Below are 21,752 nucleotides of genomic sequence, written 5' to 3'. Positions count from 1 at the left end.
TCAGTAAACACACCATCAACAGGGGAACATGCTCAGTGAACTCCAAGTCTCAAATTCTGAGTATTATATTTTTACAAAGCAGCAGAGGACCTTCTGGCTGGAATAAATTTTGAGATAATCTCTTGGGCCTGCTTTCTGACTTCTTGAGAAGACTGTTCAATCAGTTTGAAAACAATAACTGTTCCCATGTTTACCATTTCTCACAGAGAAGAGAGAAGGTCAGTATGGCAGAATTTTGAAAAGTGGGTGAGGGAGAGGAAAGAGAAGGCTAATGAACTATACAGAGTGGGCAAAGAGTTGGGAGGCCAAGTCGCCCCCTAGATCTATGGTCAGACAACGTGTGTCAACAAGAAGTCCCCATTCAAGTAAGGGTTTTGCTTAGACACTGCATGGACTGGATGTTTGCGCCCCCTCAAAATCCATTTGTTGAGGCCCTAGCCCCCAGTGTGATCGTTTGGAGGTGGGGCCTTTGGGAGGTAATTAGGGTTAGATTAGGTCATGAGGGTAGGGCACTCATGACAGAATTATAAAAAGAGGAAGAGACATGAGGTTTCTCTTTCTCCCCTCATGCACCAAAGGCCATGTGACGACATAAGGAGAAGACGGCCATCTGCAAACTACGAAGAGAGCCCTCAGTAGGCACCGAATCTGTTGGCACCTCGATCTTGAACTTCCCAACCTCCAGAACTGTGAGAAATAAATGTGGTTTAAGCCATCCAGTCTATGGAAGTTTGTTATGGCAGCCCAAGCTGACTAAGACAGACACCTTTTAAAATAAAAGGAAGATTTGAATTTGCTGAACTCATTGGGGAAGAACTTGGGCTCTGCCATTAGACAAACTCGGCTTTAAATCCATTCCCCCACTTGGCTCTAGTAGCTTAACTTGTCTAAGACTTAGTTTTCCCATCTGTACGATAGGGATTACAAGGATGCCTCCTTCATGGGACTGCTTGAAGAATAATATGAGACTAACAGCAGGCACGGCATGTAGTATTTCATAACCCTCTCCCCTCTCGACTCCTGAAATGCTGCAATAAAGCCCATGAGGAAGTCAATAAGAACATATAAACCGAGGTTGGGATAGGGAGAGACAGGTAATCAGCCAGCAAATAATGGAGAATTGACTGTACATCTGTGAGCTGGAGTCTCGGTAGGAACACAGGCCATATGTCCGCTTAGAAGCCAGTTCCATACACACAAATTACCAGACTTTTAAACGCTTCCCCTCAAATCCTGACACTTGGGGCGGAGGGAGAAGAAGGGAGGGAACCTCCAGACCAGATATTTCAGACTCCAGGAAAGGAAATGGGAAGCTTTATTTATCTGGGCTCCCCAGCTCGCTAATTAACTCAGGACTGGAAACTATCCTCATGAGTCAGTGCCTGCACATCTTCTCATTATTAGAAAAACATCTGCTCATTATTCCCATGGTTTCTAAACGTGAGAGACGGTGAGAGTTACGATCCCAGATGCAAATGTGTGACATCAAAGCTGCCTCAGGCACTGGCGTTAGGAGCAGAGTTAAGGCTTCGGGGAGATTAGAACAGGTATCGGTTTTTCTAAATAAAGCAGGAAGAAGACTTTTATCTTGGAGGGGTCAGAAGGGAGGTTGTGAGCAGAAAGACACCTGTGTGTATTCTAGAGGTCTGCTGTTTAACTGGTCAAGAGAAAGCAATTACCCTCAACTCTGCCTCTTTTCCATATATAACCCAGGCTTCAGTCACTGGGCAAATATTTATAGAGGATCTACTGTGTGCTGAGTACTGGGTCTGCACAGCAATTCATCCCCAGGGACTTGGGGACTCAGGGCTCAGTTGGCAGGTGGCTCTGGCACAAGAGGCACCCGTGTCTCAGAGGCAGCCTGTGTGTGGCCTGGCTACTGTGTCCCAGAGCCCCCAGAGATGGGAGCCCAGGTTGACAGCATGCCTAAACTCCTAACATGGCAGGAAGGCTCCCTCCCTTTCCCCACCCAACCTCAGATGATCAACCCTCCAGGTGTAGCCAGGTCCGAAGGGTTCCCTGGGATGCAGGACTTCCAAAGCTAGCATGTGGGACAGTCCTGGAAAACTAGGATGAGTTGGTCACCTTGCTCAAGTCCCCTCTTCTCGCCCTTCTCCCCCTTGGCCAGACAATGGCTTCTCTCTTTCCTCACTGGGAGGCTGATATATAACAACTTACAAATATGGGGGTAGGGGGCTCAGTTTCCTTATCTGTAAAATGGGGATGTTGGGGATATCGCCAGGGTCTTACAGGGAATGGAGCCATCCCGGCTTGAATAAAGTGCACAGAGGGATGAGGCAGGGGCCAGCCACATACATAAGGACTGACAGCTGGAGGCTGGGGTGGGGAAAAAGGGAGCAGGAACATAGGAGGGGAACAAGGAGAGGGGGACCAGAGCAAGGCCCCCAAATCCTACATATCCAGCCACTGGAAACTGTCAGTTTAACTCACGTGCATCTCAAACTCATCCTCCCGCTTCTATCTCCTGAAAGGCCACACCACCCACCCTGGTCCCCCTCCGAAATTAGGTATCATCTTTGCCTCCTCCGTGTCCGTCTGTCTCTGAACCTCACTCACTGCCTCCCTGTGTGGAGTCTTCCTCCCAGTCTCTCTCACATCTTGTCCCTGCAACCCAATCCTCATCCCGCTGTTCTTCGGGCCAAATCGCTCCCCCACTGCAACAGACTCCTGTGTGCAGCCTGTCCCCCACCGACTAGCCTCCACCCAGAAGCCGAAGTGTGGTCCTTCTGAAACACGGAGCCGGTCCTTAGAATCCTTGGGGATTACATTCAGACGAGTCAGTGGGTCAACCCCACCTTTCTGAGCCGGCACTTCTGAGCCCCCAAGATTATGTCCTTCACCCCTCACTCTCCACCCTCAATTTGAGCCATAATGGACCGCGTGTGGTTTCCTGGACTTCATGCTGTTTCACGCCTCTATGCCTTCAAAATTCAGCTCAAAACTGACTTCCTCTGGGCAGCCCTTCCTAGCCACTCCCCACCCCACCTTCTTAAGGCCGTTTTGGATTGAGATGCTTCTCTTTCCTCCCCCAGCCTTCTCTCCCACTGCTCCTACCATAGTGAAAGGTATTCACTTGTCTTTCTCTCCTACCAGATATAAATGTGCTGAAGGGAGGGACTTCGTGTTATTTTTCTTTCCCATCCCTAATGGCAGCTCAGCACTTGGCGCACACCAGGCACTTGGAAATATCTGCTGAATGAATCAATGAAATCGACAGCCTCGTCCACACAACCCAAAGCAGGCTGGTGTTCAGGAGTCTGATCCTCTCTACTGAGAGAACAGAAAATACTCCAAGCAAAGGCAGATCCTCCTTCTACCACCCCAGCCCTGGCACAAAGCCGGGTGGGGAGAGAGACTGACCCTGCGAGCAGCTTGGGATTTGGAGGCAGGGGACCCAGGGCTGCCGTCTGCCTCCGCAGGGTGTGCCATGGAGCCCTGGGCCACCGGCTTCAGCTCCAGAGCCTTGGGTTCCTCTTTCTTTGTACAGGGAGAAGGATAACCCCCATCGCCCGTGTTGTTATGAGAAGTAAATGAAATGACGTATGTAAACCTGTTAGCACTTGGCAGACACCTGCCCAGCCCCCTTCCTTTCAGCGTCGCCAAAGCAGAGTCAGAGCCTAATAATATCTGTGTTCCTAACACGCAGGCAGCTCCTGCTGGTGAGACACAGTGGAAACAAACAGGGAAGGAGGCAAAGACTCGCCTCTGGGACTGGAACCCTGGGAGGTGCTAGGGCCGGCCAGGGCACCCTGACCGGGTCGGAGGTCTTCCAGCTCCCTGATTGGGACACAGAGATCTCCGAGGCCTCCGCTCACCCCAGACACCTGGCAAGGCCTTCATGCCAACGTCCCCCCACCCCCGCCAGAAGAAAGAGAGACACAAGAAAGTCTGAAAGAACACAAAGAAATGTTAACAGTGGTCACCTCTGGGGACAAGATTCCAGGTGACTTTTAAAATCATCTTAATATTCTTCTCTATCTTCTAAACTTTCTATAGGGAATTTCTTCTATTGTCTGAAACCCTTTACAATGCCCTGGTTATACTTAATAAGTTTCCTGAGTCTCAGGTCAGTTATGCCCCTTTGAGCACAATTAAGTTGTAACAGCCAGTCCTGTTCTGGAATCTCTGACAGAGGAGGTTCAGGACTCTGTGGCCCGGGGACAAAGAATGCTACGATGACCCTGGAACGTTGGGGCCATCAAGCAGAATCACTGTAGCTTTTGAGAGGTAGCTGAATAAAACCTCCCCCAGTGTAGGCTGAGGCTCATTCGGGAACCACAGTCATCTCTACGGTCAGTGCTCCTGGGTAAGAAGAGCCCAGAGCTGGGGACAGGTAATGAGGAAGAGAGAGGCTGATGCTAAGACACTTCATAGGACAAATTGCCAGGGAAACTTACCTCCGGTAAAAGAAAGCAGTGAGACGCACATATGGTCACTTTATCTTTTTTTTTTTTTTTTTTTTTTTGCGGTATGCGGGCCTCTCACTGTTGTGGCCTCTCCCGTTGTGGAGCACAGGCTCTGGACTTGCAGGCTCAGCGGCCATGGCTCACGGGCCTAGTCACTTCGCGGCACGTGGGATCTTCCCAGACCGGGGGCACGAACCCGTGTCCCCTGCATTGGCAGGCGGACTCTCAACCACGGCGCCACCAGGGAAGCCCTGGTCACTTTATCTTTGATAAAGGAGGCAGGAATGTACAGTGGAGAAAGGACAGCCTCTTCAATAAGTGGTGCTGGGAAAACTGGACAGGTACATGTAAAAGTATGAGATTAGATCATTCCCTAACACCATACACAAAAATAAGCTCAAAATGGATTAAAGACCTAAATGTAAGGCCAGAAACTATCAAACTCTTAGAGGAAAACATAGGCAGAACACTCTATGACATAAATCACAGCAAGATCCTTTTGACCCACCTCCTAGAGAAATGGAAATAAAAACAAAAATAAACAAATGGGATCTAATGAAACTTCAAAGCTTTTGCACAGCAAAGGAAACCATAAACAAGACCAAAAGACAACCCTCAGAATGGGAGAAAATATTTGCAAATGAAGAAACTGACAAAGGATTAATCTCCAAAATTTATAAGCAGCTCATGCAGCTTAATAACAAAAAAACAAACAACCCAATCCAAAAATGGGAAGAAGACCTAAATAGACATTTCTCCAAAGAAGATATACAGACTGCCAACAAACACATGAAAGAATGCTCAACATCATTAATCATTAGAGAAATGCAAATCAAAACTACAATGAGATATCATCTCACACCAGTCAGAATGGCCATCATCAAAAAATCTAGAAACAATAAATGCTGGATAGGGTGTGGAGAAATGGGAACCCTCTTGCACTGTTGGTGGGAATGTAAATTGATACAGCCACTGTGGAGAACAGTATGGAGGTTCCTTAAAAAACTACAAATAGAACTACCATATGACCCAGCAATCCCACTACTGGGCATATACCCTGAGAAAACCATAATTCAAAAAGAGTCATGCACCAAAATGTTCATTGCAGCTCTATTTACAATAGCCCAGAGATGGAAACAACCTAAGTGTCCATCATCGGATGAATGGATAAAGAAGATGTGGCACATATATACAATGGAATATTACTCAGCCATAAAAAGAAACGACATTGAGCTATTTGTAATGAGGTGGATAGACCTAGAGTCTGTCATACAGAGTGAAGAAAGTCAGAAAGAAAGAGACAAATACCGTATGCTAACACATATATATGGAATTTAAGAAAAAAAATGCATGAAGAACCTAGGGGTAAAACAGGAATAAAGACACAGACCTGCTAGAGAATGGACTTGAGGATATGGGGAGGGGGAAGGGTAAGCTGTGACAAAGTGAGAGAGAGGCATGGACATATATACACTACCAAACGTAAGGTAGATAGCTAGTGGGAAGCAGCCGCATAGCACAGGGAGATCAGCCCGGTGCTTTGTGACCACCTAGAGGGGTGGGATAGGGAGAGTGGGAGGGAGGGAGACGCAAGCGGGAAGAGATATGGGAACATATGTATATATATAACTGATTCATTCTGTTGTGAAGCAGAAACTAACACACCATTGTAAAGTAATTATACTCCAATTAAAAAAATACAAAAAAAAAAAAAAAGCAGTGAGAGAACCATGGCAACTTGCCAAAGACCCTCAAGTTTCTTGTAATGGGTTTTAGGGCTTAATTAAGAAGAGGTGTAGAAGAACTCCTCCCTTGGTAAAATCCCCTTTCCTGCACCTGGGCTTTATTTGTTCTTTCACTTGTTCATTCATCCATCCATTCACTCATTCATCAGTCACTCTTTGAGCCCTTCTGGGTGCCAGGCATTGTGTCTGTGGGGCAGTATGACTAACTAAGACCATGTCCCCATTATTCTCGTCACCACCACTACTCAAGAGGAAATCTTAAGGAATAATAGCAGTTGAGGGTTTGTTTTGCTTGGGAATGTGGAAATGAAGAGAAAGGCAAGCAGAGATAAGACAGCTGGCCGGAGAGAACTTTGGAGAAGAGAATCAAAAGATGTCTAAGTAGGGTTTCCCTGGTGGCGCAGTGGTTGAGAGTCCGCCTGCTGATGCAGGGGACACGGGTTCATGCCCCGGTCCGGGAAGATCCCACATGCCGTGGAGCGGCTGGGTCCATGAGCCATGGCCGCTGAGCCTGCGCGTCCGGAGCCTGTGCTCTGCAAAGGGAGAGGCCACAACAGTGAGAGGCCCGCGTACTGCAAAAAAAAAGATGTCTAAGTAGGATTTTGAAGATATTATGTCCTCTATCTTCCCCATGAAATCCTCAGTAAAATTCACAACCTTCACCAAATGCTTTCAAAGTGGGACTGAGCAGAATCTCAGCTGAAAGCAAAGGCGGACCAAGGAGGCCCAATCAGGTCTTTCTCTTGCACCAAAGTAAAAAGATGCTCAGAGAGCCTCCAGTGGGAGAGACCCTGCAAAGACATGAGCACGTTAGGGGGTGTGTGCTAGAAAGAGAGTTACCAGGGCACTGGGTACAAAATTTAAGGGGCTTCAAAAAACTCTGTAATCAGAACATATACAACTAAAAAAAACAAAAAAACCCACATACAACTGATGCAGTAGTTTGCAAAATGAAAATTAGCGCAAAAATGCACGATGAGCAAAATGTCACAGTTTTAAATAAAGACAAGATCCGTGGACAGAGCTGGGATTAGGGAGAAATCAATGAGGCTCAGTCATGCAAGGCAGGGTCAGATTCTTCCAAATGTCGATATTTAGTTCAAGGCAGACTTTTTTTGCATTAAATTTAATTTTTAAAAATAGTGACTAAAATATCATTTATCTTGATTACTGCATTTTTTTCGTGCTCTTATATTTTTCACCCTAGCCAGGCCCCAAGGGAGCACCTGGGGAGAAGGGATCAATTGGCCTCAGAGGCCAGAAAACACTTGCTTCTCTGAGGACCCAACATTCAAGATGGATTCTGAAGAATAAATGGAGTCTAATGTATGCAAAAAAATAAAAATAAAAAGTATAGGCAATCTAGACGGAGGACACAGCCCATGGGAGAGGGTGTGTTAAGGAAAGGGCTGCCAGCAGCATGCAACTGGAGCGCCCTGTCTCGTTTCATTCCAAGCCATGTCCCTCACGGGTGAAGCAGCAGGTTGAACCAGGTGACCACTGAGTCTGTCGGTCAGCATTTATGGAGCAACTCCTACATGCTGGGTAGCCAAGATTTGAAAATACAAGAAAATGCAGAAGAGACAACCCTGCCCCCTAAAAGCTCACATCCAGCCAAGACATTCAATGTCATTTCTGGCTGTTCATGTTCTACAAGCACCGTTTTTGTTTCTGACATTTTAAATGTTATTGTCGTTACAGAAGCATCATTAGGAATTGCCCACATGATATATTTTTTTAAAAAAAAACACAATATTCAATTAGATGCAGTGATAGAGTGATGATCTGCTTCCAAAAGGGCTTTCACAGGTGAGATCTCCTTTGCTCCATTCATTCACCTGCAGACTGGAGTGAGTGCTCTCATCTCTCATTTTCCAAGAATCTGACACTCAGAGCATTTAAGTGGCTTCCTTATAAAGTTTTCAGACCATAAGGGCAGAAGTAGGACTAGAATCCAGGTCTCCTAACTCCTGTCCCTTCATTGATCTGTGTAGGGGGAATGAACGAGCAGACAGGAAAGCAGTTTTCCTTCAATTCCATAGGAACTTTGCTGAGAGTTTCAAGCTGATCTCCGGCAGCCCTGAACTCACACAGGCCACTTTGGTTCATTCTGAGCTCCCTGCTGGGGGTGATAAGAAAATGACCAGCCCCAAAGTTTCATCAGCAATGGAGACAGAAAAGAATGCTTTCCCCACTCTCCTCCCACCCCCACTTACAGATTCTGTCCCCCGGGAGCACCAGGGGGCCTTGAAACCTCACATCCAACCATTAACTGCACAGCAGGCCCCTGTCAGGCGCATCCTCTCCACATGGGATTTCACTTTGCACAGCGAGATCCCTGCCAGATCGAGAGCTGCCTCTTCCCATCCTGAAATTAAAAAACAACACGCCTCCAAACCTGAGCCAGGCAGGCCCCGAGGGCAGCAGTATCCCAGCTGGGAGAAGCGCCATCCCACGTGGGGATGCGGGGGAGACACTGCCTTCCCCGGCCCAGACATGGGCGCCTCATCCTCCCAAAGGCTCGCGCAGGCAGTTGGATGCAGTCGCCGATCCTGCACAGCGCGGCAGCTGCTCTCAGTGGCAGGTCAGGGCCCTGGCCAGGCCAGAACGTGGAAGATGGGCCTGCTGGAAATGGCATCTCGCTGAGCCCTCTGAAGGTCCACACCCCTCACGCAAGAGGCAGGCAACTGGCCTGAGGAACAGACGGCACAATGCCTCCAAGTCCTGGCTGCCCCAGGAGCTGGCCCAGGAGCCCAACAAACCTGGGGCAGAAGGACACAAGGGTGTCAGAGCTCCGGACACACAGAATGGTCTAGAATGCAGGGAAGGGTAGGAGAGTGAGTCAGGCCAGAGTTCAGTCCCCTTTGGCGCCACCCTTGACCACTCCCCACAGGCCCCTAGATTTGCCTGTACTTCTTTACTGCTTTGTATTGTCCTTGTCACCGTCACCATCGTTACCACCACAGGTAGCACTTACTGGGTACAGTGGGCTCCTCCACCGTGGCGCCCAAATAGCTATGTCCACATCCGAATCCTGCGAACCTCCTGTGAATGTTACCTTATTTGGAAAAAATTTGGATTTTCGCAGGTGTAATTAAGTTAAGGACCTTGAGAGGAGGCTCTTAGCCTGGACCGTCACACGTATCTTACAATTGAGAGGCAGAGGGACATTAGACAGAGACGCACAGAGAGAGGACACAGAGGCGAGGAGGCCATGTGACCACAGAGACTGAGATTGGAGCGATGCAGACACATCCAAGGAACACAGGCAGCCACCAGAGCTGCGAGGAGCAAGGGAAGATTCTCCCCCAGGGCCTTCCGAGGCAGCACAACCCCACCGATACTTTGATTTTTGGACATCTGGCCTCCAGAACTAGGAGAAAATAAGTGTCTGTGGTTTTAAGTCACCCAGTGTATGGTACTTTGTAAGGGCAGCCCCAGGAAATGAAGACACCAAGCACCACGCCATCCCCATCAACACGGCGCTTCCTGAGCACATCCTGAACAGTTACTGGCACATCCCAGGCCCCGGGCAGCGGGCTGGGTGCTTTGCAAGGTTGGCAACGGCTCCTGAGTTAGTTCCATTTAGCAGATGGGCAAACTGAAGCAATATGATATTAAGGAACTTGCCAGGGTCCTCTGGGGCCCAGCTGAAACACAACCCCGCCTACTGTTCCTTCCAATTAGAAGACCATAACTGCTTTTTTTTTTTTTTTTTTTTTGCGGTACACGGACCTCTCACTGTTGTGGCCCCTCCCGTTGCGAAGCACAGGCTCCGGATGCGCAGGCTCAGCGGCCATGGCTCACGGGCCCAGCCGCTCCGCCGCACGTGGGATCTTCCCGGACCGGAGCACGAACCCGCGTCCCCTGCATCGGCAGGCGGTCTCTCAACCACTGCGCCACCAGGGAAGCCCCATAACTGCTTTTAAAAGTACATATCCAATCATGTTAAAAAAAAAAAAAAAGGAAGAAGATCGTAACCACCTTGAAAGCGTCTTGCTTCTCTGCAACCACCTCAGGGATCTGTGCATAGGAATTGAACTCATTTTTGATCTCCAGTGATATTTTTACCAGAGTTATCTCTGAGGTTTGGCCCGTTCCAAAAGTCAGGGGATGACTAACTGTGGGGCTGGGAGACAACGTTTCAAATGAGCTGAGTGTCGTCCTGATGAGTTTCCCAGCACCTAAATAGCTCCGAGAGGCCAGCGGGAATTTCCCGTTCTCCCTCCTAAGGAAGGACTTTGAAGCCAAGACCCCTCCACGAGACACCTCGGCCTTGACTATTGGAGCAAAAAAATAACACGGGCCTTTTACCCTCTTTTGGAACAGAGATTAAGGCACACAAGAACTTCATAACCTTCCAGAAGTCTCCCTGGCCCAGAGAGCAGAGCATCAGAGGAGGTTCCTGAACTTTCCTTTTCTAGGAACAGAGAGGAGAATCTCAGAGGGCAGGGTTCGCTCTCCTCAGGAATCTAAGGAGAGGAACAGCCACGACAGGCTCCCAGAATCCAGTCAGAAGGGGCAGGGGTTAGAGGACCTAATTTCACACCAATATCTTTAACCTGTCTCATTAGACACACCACATACACGGGCAGGGCTGGCTGGCTTACCCACAGTTTCGCTTGCACAGCAATATACCTTACGGCTGGACGTGGTTCCATCTGGAAATGGGTCTGGACAAGCCCATCCTGCATCCCGCAGACGCTGGGCCATCCAGTTCCCAGGCCCTAGCTAGTCCCCGTACACAGAGCAGCGGCTTCGAGGCTTTCAGTGCTGCTACCCCGGGGAGGCCCAGAAACTCAAAGAAACGGCTGTAAGAGTAGCTTTACATCATTGCGACCTGGCTGCCTACGCCCTGCTCTGCTCAGAAGAAACCCCATTTCCTCAAGAAGAGCAAATATTAAGTTGACTTGGCAGTCTCTTTCTAGTCTCCTCAATCTTCACTGAGGAGAAAGGAAAGGGAGGGGCCTAGAGGTAATTCCCACCTCAGAGTGGCTCTCCTCAGCTTCCAGAAGCGAGAAGACAGCCTGCTGGTCAATCCCCTGGTGCCCTAGCCCTCAGCGCTGTACACCCAGCACCCACCCTGGCCACCTGGTAGGGAAAGTGGGCCAACAGCTCAGGACACAATCCCTTGGGTTTGCCACAGGTCGTGTGGTAGGGAGAGGGGGGAGGTCATGGAAAATATGGAGCAGTAAGAAGCATGGATTGTTAGCAAGGCCAAGGTTCTGGCATGTTCTACGTGTAACCGGAGATTCTCAAAGCACGGGACCTTGGAGGTCAACTAATTCAATGGCAGCCAATCCAATGAGAAAGAGCCAGCCACGCACATCTCTTTATTGCCTCCTCAGGGGACTTGTTCAGTTTCTCCAGGGCCTTTGCTTACCAGGGCTCACAGCTCCTATTTGCAACTCCCAATCCCAAAGAGATTTGACAACTGAGTTTGTTCTGTAAGGTACTTGGCAGAGAAACTTTGCCTGATCTGAACTGCCTTGAGGCCATTTAGAGTCTTCCTTTATCCTACTCTTGGAAGAGTCCGATATTTTGCTGCCAAAATATCAATTCATTTGATGACAAGGTGTTACTCCAGACCCCACTGGAAGTGGTATGTAACACATTATATGCATCGCTTGACTTTTCTAAAGATTAAAAAACAAAAACAAAAACGCTGAGTTCTGAATCATATCTGGCCTTGAGGATTCCAATAAGGAATTGTGGATGTGCAATTCCAAGGTTGGATGTGCCCCTGTGCTTCCCTGCCAGACCCGGTCCACAACTCCTGGACCCCATCCTACTGTAAGCTCTCCTGTACTCAGAAGCCTTTCTTGAAACTTGGTGACTTCGTTTGGACTTGCTGATGAACTTCGTGTGTATTTGTGAGTGTGGGTGTGTAATTTTGTCTATTTTTATGTCTCACATGAATTCCCAAATGAATTAAATTCCCTCTTGGGTATAATAACCTGTTTGGGTCCCCTTTAGCCTCATTGCACCAACTCCTCAACCCTGCATCTGGCAGGTGTGCCAAGATTTGGAGTGTGGGTGCCCTCACCACACTGACTCCCCGATCCCAGACCCCTGCAACTATAGGCATGAAAGGACTAGAAAAGTCTAGTCTAAGAAAATACAATAAGGTGGCAGATTACAAAATTAATATATGAAAATTGTTAGTGTTAGTATATACAAAAATAAGTTTGAAAAATGCAGTGGAAACCAATATCTCCATTTTCAATAGAAACTAAAAAAGATTTTTAAAACTTTGATATGTTGATATTCAAAAACATATACACAGATGTATATAAATATATACATATATATTCAATAAGAAACATGCCTGAGCTATTAGAAGATAACTTTTAAACTACTGATAAAGAAATACTGTTAGTTTTTTTAGTATAATAGTGGTATTACGGCTATATTTTAAAATAGCTTCTTCATCTTTTGGAAATACACACTGAAACATTTACAGATGATAATGATGTCAGGGATTTGTGTGAAAATAATATGGGGGAGGAGTGGGAGTGGAGAGGAGGCATGGCTACAGGTTGAGCCGGGTAGAGGCTGTTTGATGGGTACAGGAAGTCTCATTTTACTGTTCTCTTAGTGTTCTCACTACTGTGTATGTTCTAAATTCTGCATATTAAAAAGTTTTTTTAAAAAATCTATTGAGGGACTGGAAGAAATTTTTTAAGTTTAGAGAAAACCTCCCTTACTTTTAGATGAAAAGGTTCAGTGATTTTTTTTTTCCTCTGAACTAATCTATAAATTCAATGTGAACCCAATTAAAATAACCAACAAGGAGTACTTTCAGAAAATAAATATACAATAGCTAGGAAAATTATGAAAGACAAGGGGGTGAGGGGATTAGGGCAGAGAAAGCCTGGTCTTGGAAGCACTCAAACTTATTATGAAGCTACAATAATGAAAGCAGTTTAGCAATGGAGAACATGTAGACAGTGCAATGGTGCAAAATAAAATTCCAGAAATAGGCTCAGGTGCCTACTGTGTACCATTCAAGATGTTGAATAATTACAGAACAGACAAAAGAATTCTAAACTGTAAATAAGTGAACAAATAAGAAAATTTATATAGTGATGTGTTGCAGAGAAAATAAAGCAAGACAATGAGATGAAGAGTGATGAGGGAGATGTTTGTGTTGAGACCTAAGGAATTAACCATGACAGAGATGAGCTAGAAAAGCCCATTCCAGGCAAAGAGGAAAGCAAAAGCCAAACCGTAAGGTGGAAATGAGCTTCAAGTGTTCAAGACACAGAAAGAAGATCATGGATGACAGGAAAAGAGGCCAGGAAGATAAGCAGATTCTATAAGCCTTGCAGGGGCTGTGAGGAGGCTGGATTTGAGTCTAATTGAGATGGAAAGCCATTAGAGGGTTTTTGTCTGCAGATATGATCTGATTAGCGTTAAAAAAAATTACTCTGGCTACTACGTAGAGAGAGGACTGTCTAAAGACAAGAAGAGAAATGCAATTTCAGTTTTCCCCAGCAAAAATCTACCCAAGAGGTGATGGCATAAACTAAATGGAAGTGGTGGACATGTTAACAAGTGGACTGATTTGGGACACAATATTTACCTAGTGCCAGTCTGCCGATGGGTTAGAAGTGAAGGAGGAGAAAAAGAAAAGGAATCAAGGATTATGTACGCTAGTGCTCTGGTCTGAGTCACTTGGTAGATGATGCTGCCACTACTGAGAAAGAGAAGATGGGCAGGAGCACGTGTGGCAGTGATGGCAGTAAATCAAGGACTCTATTATCATCTCTATCACTTGCAATACCTATCAGACAACCAAGAAGTGTTAGCAGTAGGCAGGTGGCTGTTACATGAGGAAGGAGCTCAACCGTGGAGACGTATATTTGAGCATCATCAACATAAAGGTAAAATGAGCACAGCATTTCAGATCTATAGGGAGCACCAGTGTTTGATAACCAGGGTTGAGATAATTGACCTTACATTTGGGGAAAAAAAAAAAACCAAATAAATTCCAAATTCAAGCTCAGGACAAAATAATTTCCAAATGGATCAAAACTCTTTAAAAACAGCAGTGAGTGTACATGGAAAATGGCCCCTCTGTACTCTTGTTGGGAGGGTAAATTTGTGCAATCTTACTTAGGGACAATATGGCATTGTATTATCAGATTTAAAATGCATGTTTTCTTTGTTCCAGTAATCCTACTATCTGTATTAATTTACCCAACAGATATACATGGAAGAAACTGTATGTACAAGGATGTCCACTGCAGACTCACTGCAGTAAAAAATTAAAAATAAGCAGTGTGTCACAACAAAGGACTGGTTAAATAAATGATCATATGTCCATACAATGGACTACTTTGCAGATGATACAAAAGGTGAAGGAAACCTTTCTGTGCTGACCTCAAACTATCTCCAAGACACATTCAGCAAAGTACAGAACTTCTGTGTTTCATTGTACTTCTGTGTAAATATGTGTATGTTTATGTATAAAGGCTTTCAGTTTCTTTTTTATCATTCTGTATTGTTTGAATTTTGTAGGCATGTACATATTTTCCATTAAAAAAACACTAAAAGGGATTATCTGAACAGTGAAATTATCGGTCACCTTTTTGGTTTTTTTATACTTCTGTGTATATTTTTTAAAAAGCAACCTAACAAGTGTTATTAGAAAAAAAAAAGAAAAAACTTCAAGGAATATGGTCCCACATCATCCTATTTAAATCTATTTAAATCTCCATGAAAATCTTATGACCTTCTTTTCCAATTCTTTTTTTTAGCATTCTGATCTAACAAATTTTGTACCTTCAGGCTCTGTGGGAAGCAGCCTGTACCCAAAGCCAAGCTGTAAAAGTTGCAGGGGAGCTACAGAGCTGCCAAAGAGGGTATTTAATGAGCAAAACTTAAGGGTTGATGCAAATTGCTGGCAAACACCAGACGGCAGGGGTCAGGCGGGAGATCACCTCAAAGAGACAAAGTCAGAGCATCGGTCAGGTCCAGAGAAAGATAAACGATGCCCATCTGATTTGGAGGACAGGAGCGTATCACGGGATTCCCGCAGCTGTGTACACACTCACTCAAGATCAGGACAAGGGGTCTTTCTCCTTCAGCTCACGGTTGGGGGATGGGAAGCGGGGAAAAGGCAGGATTAGAGGATGCAAAGGAATCAGGCAGCTTGAAATGGAGTGTCTTGGCCTATGTGAAATTTACCTGTGGTGCTTGTGAGGCTTAGCTGCTCTGAAATCCCAAAATATCTGAGCCATGTACACACACATGGGCCTAAAATCGAGACTGCGCTAGTTCTGTTTAACCACGGAGGAGAAAAAACCAAACAGAATTCAATTAAACAGTTATTAAGAATTTTAAAGGGAAAAAGAAGGCATCCAATAAGCCCTATTTTTACATTTCTTTAACCTTTAACATTATACACCTTATTAAAATACAAAGTTAATAGTGTCAGTTAGTACTAGGCTTATTTGTTATAACAAAGCCTTGTTTTTAACAGGCAGCAAGAGAGTACCATTCCACCTCTCCCAACTAAGTGCCTTTATAGGAAGCCGGGCTGCAGGAAAGCCAGGGTGATCACTAAGGCACTGAGACCTCCCAGAGGCAGTCAGCCCTGCCTGTGGACATAGTACCTTGGCAGAAATAAATGTATTTGCATTGGCCTTAAATACTCAAACTTAATAGTGACCACAGACATCAGAGCATCCCATTCAAGTGCTGACCCCTCTCATTGCCAAGTCTAACCTATACCCCTCTGGCTAAGGTTGGGGAGCTCTCCCCCTCTTCTTCCGTCCTACAGGAAATGTGGAACAGCTGCTTCAGCCCATCATTTCTACCCCTCACTCTCACCTCCTCTAGTTTAACCAGTCCCAGTTCCTTTCAACTTTCCTTTTGGGTCTAATTTTCCAATTGTATAATTAATTATCTCTGTGGGTCTTAGGGAGAAGAAGGCATGTGGTGTTCCAAAAAAATTATACCCTTCTTTTGGTCCTATACTCTGCGTTTTCTGCCCCTGGTAAAGGAATCTAAACTATACCACTACAAAAGATCTAAACTATACCACTACAAAAGGAATACAAACTATACCACTGTGGAGTCGGAGTAAGCACCTCTCCAGCATTCTTTCTTTTAAATGTACTCTTGCCTTCTTGGGAGAAGCTGCAGCTCAGGGGAGCTGGGTTTTTTTAATGGAGTTTCTATAGTCTCCAAAAGCATCAAATGCCTTGAGAGCAACAGAGAATGGCCATAGGCTGAGGTTTCAGGAAGAGAAGATTTTCCAAACACCAAATTACTCAAGCTTGTCCACACTGTTCCATGGCCAGAAAACAAGGATTCAAGGTTTAATGAAGTTGAAATCATCAGGAAAGGAGAACTGAAGAAAATATATACCCCTTGATTCAAATAGTTGTTAAAATCAGCTTGGAAATATCTCGAAAGAACATCTAATCAGGCATTTTTTAAGGTAAACTTTTTATTATAAGAACTAACTTTTGAAAACTTTTCACATAGCATTTTGTAATACAATATGGTGGGAAAGGCAAGTGTTGATAGGCAGATAGATAGATACAGATATATATTATATATACATTATATAGCATTTTATACATATAAATACATATAAAATATATGTATGATATAATATATATATGATATGAGGGACACGAAGGTCAGTTTTAGTTTCTTGAAGCCATAAAACTAATAAATAGACATCCTTGGATTCAAACCCAAGCTGGACCATGAGTCCTGTGGGAAATCTTTGATATCTAATGATATGAAATAAGTTGACACTGTCTGATGTTCACAACTAAAGATGACAGATGACAGTCAAGTTTCAGTTGTTGTTAGAGAGGAAAAATATATTTCCTATAAAAGAACCCCACAATCAATGCAATTCACTCTGTTTTGCTTTTTTAATGTCTTGAGATACTCTGATGTTAAACAAAGATGTTACTAAATGCACTGGATAGGATCTTGGAACAGAGAAGGGACATTAGTGAAATCTGCATGAAGTGTGGAGTTTAGTTAACAGAAATGTGCCATGTTGGTTTCTTGGTTTTAATGGCCCATGGTTATGTAAAATGTTAACAATAGGGGAAACAGGATGAAGAATATACAGGAGCTCTTACTATCTTGGCAATATTTCTATTTGTCTAAAATTATTACAGAATAAAAAGTTCATTAAAGGGCTCCCCTGGTGGCACAGTGGTTAAGAGTCCGCCTGCCAAGGCAGGGCACACGGGTTCGAGCCCTGGGCCGGGAGGATCCCACATGCCGCGGAGCAACGAAGCCCGTGCGCCACAACTACTGAGCCCGTGCGCCACAACTACTGAAGCCCGCGCGCCTGGAGCCCGTGCTCCGCAACGAGAGGCCACCGCAATGAGAAGCCCGCGCACTGCAACAAAGACCCAACACAGCCAAAAATAAAATAAATAAAAATTAAAAAAAAAAAAACTTAAAAAATTCATTAAAAATAAACAGATGTTATAAGTATCAATAATCCAACAGTCTTAAACCTTTAATGTTTATCATATGTTAAAGGAAGGAACCAAGTAACTTTCCACCCAAGTGATGTCTCCATATTCAGAAGCATTTAGCGATAATCTGGCAATCAGCTCCATTCATGGAAAAAGAAAAACCATTAACTTATATGGTGGTGATTATTTTGCAGGTGTTGACCTTGAGGGAAGGAAGGCTGGGGAAAACCTGGGAAGGAGTTCAGAGGTGGCCAATCCCCCAAATTGACATCAACTATTGCCTGAGAAGCCGAGACTGACTAGAGAAGCACAAGCTAGACCAGTCACTATAGTGCATCTCTCTGAACTGCAGGAGACAGGCTGTCAGACGGGCACAGGATCCCTGCACTCACAACAGGAGGTATTTACAAACCAGCAGGGCCTGGCGCCCAGTCACAGATTTCAAGGACAAGCCTGCAGTGTTTACAGAGAGCAGCCAAGACATTAAGCTCGCAGGTCCAGATGAGAAGCCTGGCAGCCCCAGGCTGCAGAGCAACAGAGTTGCTCCTGGCCGAGCGAGTGTGTTCACACCAGGGGCTGGCCACAGAAACGAAACCAACACGCAGGTCAGTTCCAGGCAGCATGGGAAGATGTATCTTCCTGAGGCTGGCATGAATGGGGAATATTTTTTAAAACAGGTTTTCCAAGTGCAAAGTTCCTCCCAATTCTCAGGAGGCTGAATCCACAGCCAGTCCACTCTACCTCTCACTAGCAGTTGGCCTCAGAGATTGTATTTTGGACTCAGCACCGTTTTGATTTCCTCTCCCTTTAGATGGATGGGTAGAAGCCTTTCTGTTGCACTGTGTGCAAAGGAAAAGTTTGCCCATTTTCAATACCTGCTCTACTTCTTCCATCTGACAAAAGCCTCTGCTGTGAAGGGAAGCTGGAGTTACCATCAGACTTGTACCCCAGGATCCAGGCAAGTTCTGGTGATAGGCGGCCAGCGAAGGGCCTTTTCCTCTCCAGGCCCATCCTCCACTCAGCTTTTCCAGGACATCGACTCCAACAGTGAATGAATGAAAGAATGAATGAATGAATGAATGAGGACTTGGCAAGTTTTCTCAATCACTTTGTGAATACAAAGCACATTATAAATATAAATATAAAAACATTATAAATATAAAGCATTCCACGTCTGATATCTAAGCAAGATGCAATGGAAGATGCAATGGAATGCAATGGAAGATGCATTTAAAACCTTTAGAGCTGGGGCTTCCCTGGTGGCGCAGTGGTTGAGAGTCCGTCTGCCGATGCAGGGGACACAGGTTCGTGCCCCCGTCTGGGAAGATCCCACATGCCGCGGAGTGGCTGGGCCTTTGAGCCATGGCCGCTGAGCCTGCGTGTCCGGAGCCTGTGCTCCGCAACGGGAGAGGCCACAACAGTGAGAGGCCCGCGTACCGCAAAAAAACAAAAAAAAACCTTTAGAGCTGAACATTTGGGGGATGATGGTATTTGAGGATTTGATAAAATTCTACGTACCCTGTGCTTTTATATAAGTTTCAGCATTCTACAGAGCCCTTGAAGATAGATTAACAATCCATGGTTGATACAGTCTCAGTACTACGAGATCTAAGAGACTTAATAAAAAGAGGAACATTCAAAAATCTAGTATTTGCTCCTGAAAGGAAGTAGATTAAAAATGGATTAAGTAGACGTAAATACACAGCTTTCCAATTTTTCAGCCCATTAGTTGGAGGTCAGAAATTACTCTGTTTTCTCATCTGTAGAAAGGTTCTATTTCATAGGGATGCTACAGAGTAGGTTAAATGAGCTGATAGTTACAAAGCATGGGGACAATGGCTGGCACGTAGTAGGCACTGCCTAAGCACTTGCTACAAAAAATACAATCCAATGCAACACAATACTCTACCACACGAGACAATGATGAGTATCTTATCAGGTCACAACACCCCACAAGGTACCTGTGACGAATCTCAATGTCCTTCTCAAGAGACATAATCTCTCAAGATGAAAGAGCAGCTGCCTCAACCCACGTTTTAAAATCCCCAGCTTTCGAGAGGGAGACTTTTGAAAGCATAAGCTACTGGAAATGTCTTTAAGCATAAGCTGCTTTGCAAAAGGTAAAAAAATATTTTGCTTTCCACAAGAAAACTTGAAATCTGTGCCAATCCAGTATGGATACTTCAGTCAAGTGCAAGGAAAATCAGAAGCACCTGTAAAGTCATTTTAATAGGAAGACAACTCGGATAAGTACGACTCCTGCACAAGACAAGAGAGCCCTTCTCCTTCGTTACTTCAACAGGGGGGCTTTGTAACCAGAGACCACCATCTCACACACCTCTCTGACCCTCTAACAGTCTGGCAGGACTAAATTTTTTTGACACCACCAAATGTCTAAAAACAAACAAACAAACAAGAAGAGTTCCCTAATAAGGCAGGAACCTAGCTAATTCTCCCTTTGACATAATTTAAAAGCAAAAACGAGATAAAAATGCCCAGACTATAGGGAGTGCTGTGATGCAGGGCTGAAGCCCCAGCTGCAGGAGCGCCACCAGCACACAGCCCTCGGCTGTCAGAGGGAACCATCCTCAGCAGCTGCTTCCAATGTGGGGCATCAAGGCCCCACTCTCTGATTACAAGTCAGGCCAACTCTTAAGGGCCATCCTCGCCCAGAGCTCCCGCGAGTCGCCCGAATCCTTGGTTGAGTCTGCATCGCAACCCAGCTTCTCCCTCAGCCAGTCCCGCTTCCCACCCTGCCGCCACGGGGTCCGATCATGAGATCCCCCCAGAAGCTTCCTCTGTTCTGTTACCACTCAGGGTCGGCCTCCCAGGGAATCCAACCCACAACACACATGGGCTCTGGGCGAATGTCTGTTGACCATCTTTCCCACGTGTTCAGGTTTTTATAAAGAGCTTTATTGAGGTATAACTGATATACAGTAAACTGCACATATTTAAAGCATATAATGTTTTGATGATTACTTTTAATGTATGTATATATCCAGGAAACCATCATCACAAGTAAGATGATTCTCACACAGGTGATGGGTCTCACACAGATGGAGGGTCTCACATAGATGGCGAGTCTTGCATAGATGATGGTGCAACACAGAACCGTGATTTGGTACCTTCTTGGGCTTTAAGCTCCCAAAGTCCCAACTTTGAATCCTCCACGACTTTCAGCTCTGACAGAAGACAGTGTTACTTGACCTCTCTCTGCCCTCATTTGTCATACTGAGGCAATGATAGCACCAACCTTGGTGGACTGTTAGATGAGCCCTACCCAGACAATAGGATGTGAACCTTGGATTTCCAGCAGGAAGGTTGTGTGCATTAGGCTTATTGTGGAAGGATTTGTGTGGGATAGAGAGGAGTGAGATTAGTCAGTGCTATGGACTGAATTGTTTGTGTCCCCCTGCCCCAAATTCATGTACTAAAGCCCTAATCCCTATTGTGGTGGTATTCAAGATGAGGCCTTCAGGAGGTAATTAGGCCATGAGGGTGGAGACCCCAGGATGGGATTAGTGCCCTTAAAAGAAGAGGCACGAGAGAGCTGGCTCTCTCTCTCTCTCTCTCTCTGTGCCCCCCACCCTCACCCCACCGTCTCTCTCTCTCTGTGCTACCTGAAGACATAACCAGGAAGAGAATCCTCACTAGGAACCAAATAGGCCAGCACCTTGACCTTGAACTTCCCGGCCTCCAGAACTATGAGAAATAAGTTTCTGTTGTTGAAGCCACCCAATCTGTGGTATTCTGTTCTAGCAGCCCAAGATGACTAAAACAGTCAAGAAGACGACTTAGACCACCAGGCTTCCAAATTCTGTCTGTGAAATGACAGGTGCTGTTCAGTGCTGGAGCTTCTGTCGGTCTGGTGAGAAATGAGGAAAACAAGATCAATGCGGTGAGTTTTTCTTAAAGAAGCTAAACATCTTCATTTTAAAAACAGAGCTTTATGCTCTTCTACTTTGGAAGAGGTTAAACTATCTTGCCATGAATTAAATTATGGTATTTCTTAATGACATTTAGTCAGTTTCTTTATCGGCCAAAAAATGTTAGAAATACTTTAGTTCCAAAAATAATTTGTAAAATTTTTATTAGCCTGTGAAATCTCAATGTCT

The 21,752-nt window shown here is 45.4% G+C and overlaps 1 protein-coding gene and 1 long non-coding RNA gene across 2 annotated transcripts in view; one reads left to right on the top strand and one right to left on the bottom strand.

Annotated features, from left to right (window-relative positions):
- PDZD2 (PDZ domain containing 2) overlaps positions 1-21,752 on the bottom strand; it is a 378,550-nt gene that overhangs the window by 326,855 nt on the left and 29,943 nt on the right. The gene's annotated exons all lie outside the window — the stretch shown is intronic.
- Positions 17-715, top strand: LOC137220645 (uncharacterized). Its single transcript, XR_010941725.1, has 2 exons — positions 17-218; positions 579-715. It is a non-coding gene; the product is annotated as an uncharacterized lncRNA (long non-coding RNA).

This window comes from Pseudorca crassidens, chromosome 3, assembly GCF_039906515.1.
Source record: "Pseudorca crassidens isolate mPseCra1 chromosome 3, mPseCra1.hap1, whole genome shotgun sequence".
Lineage (NCBI taxonomy): Eukaryota > Metazoa > Chordata > Mammalia > Artiodactyla > Delphinidae > Pseudorca > Pseudorca crassidens.
This window is presented reverse-complemented; position numbering and strand designations above follow the sequence as displayed.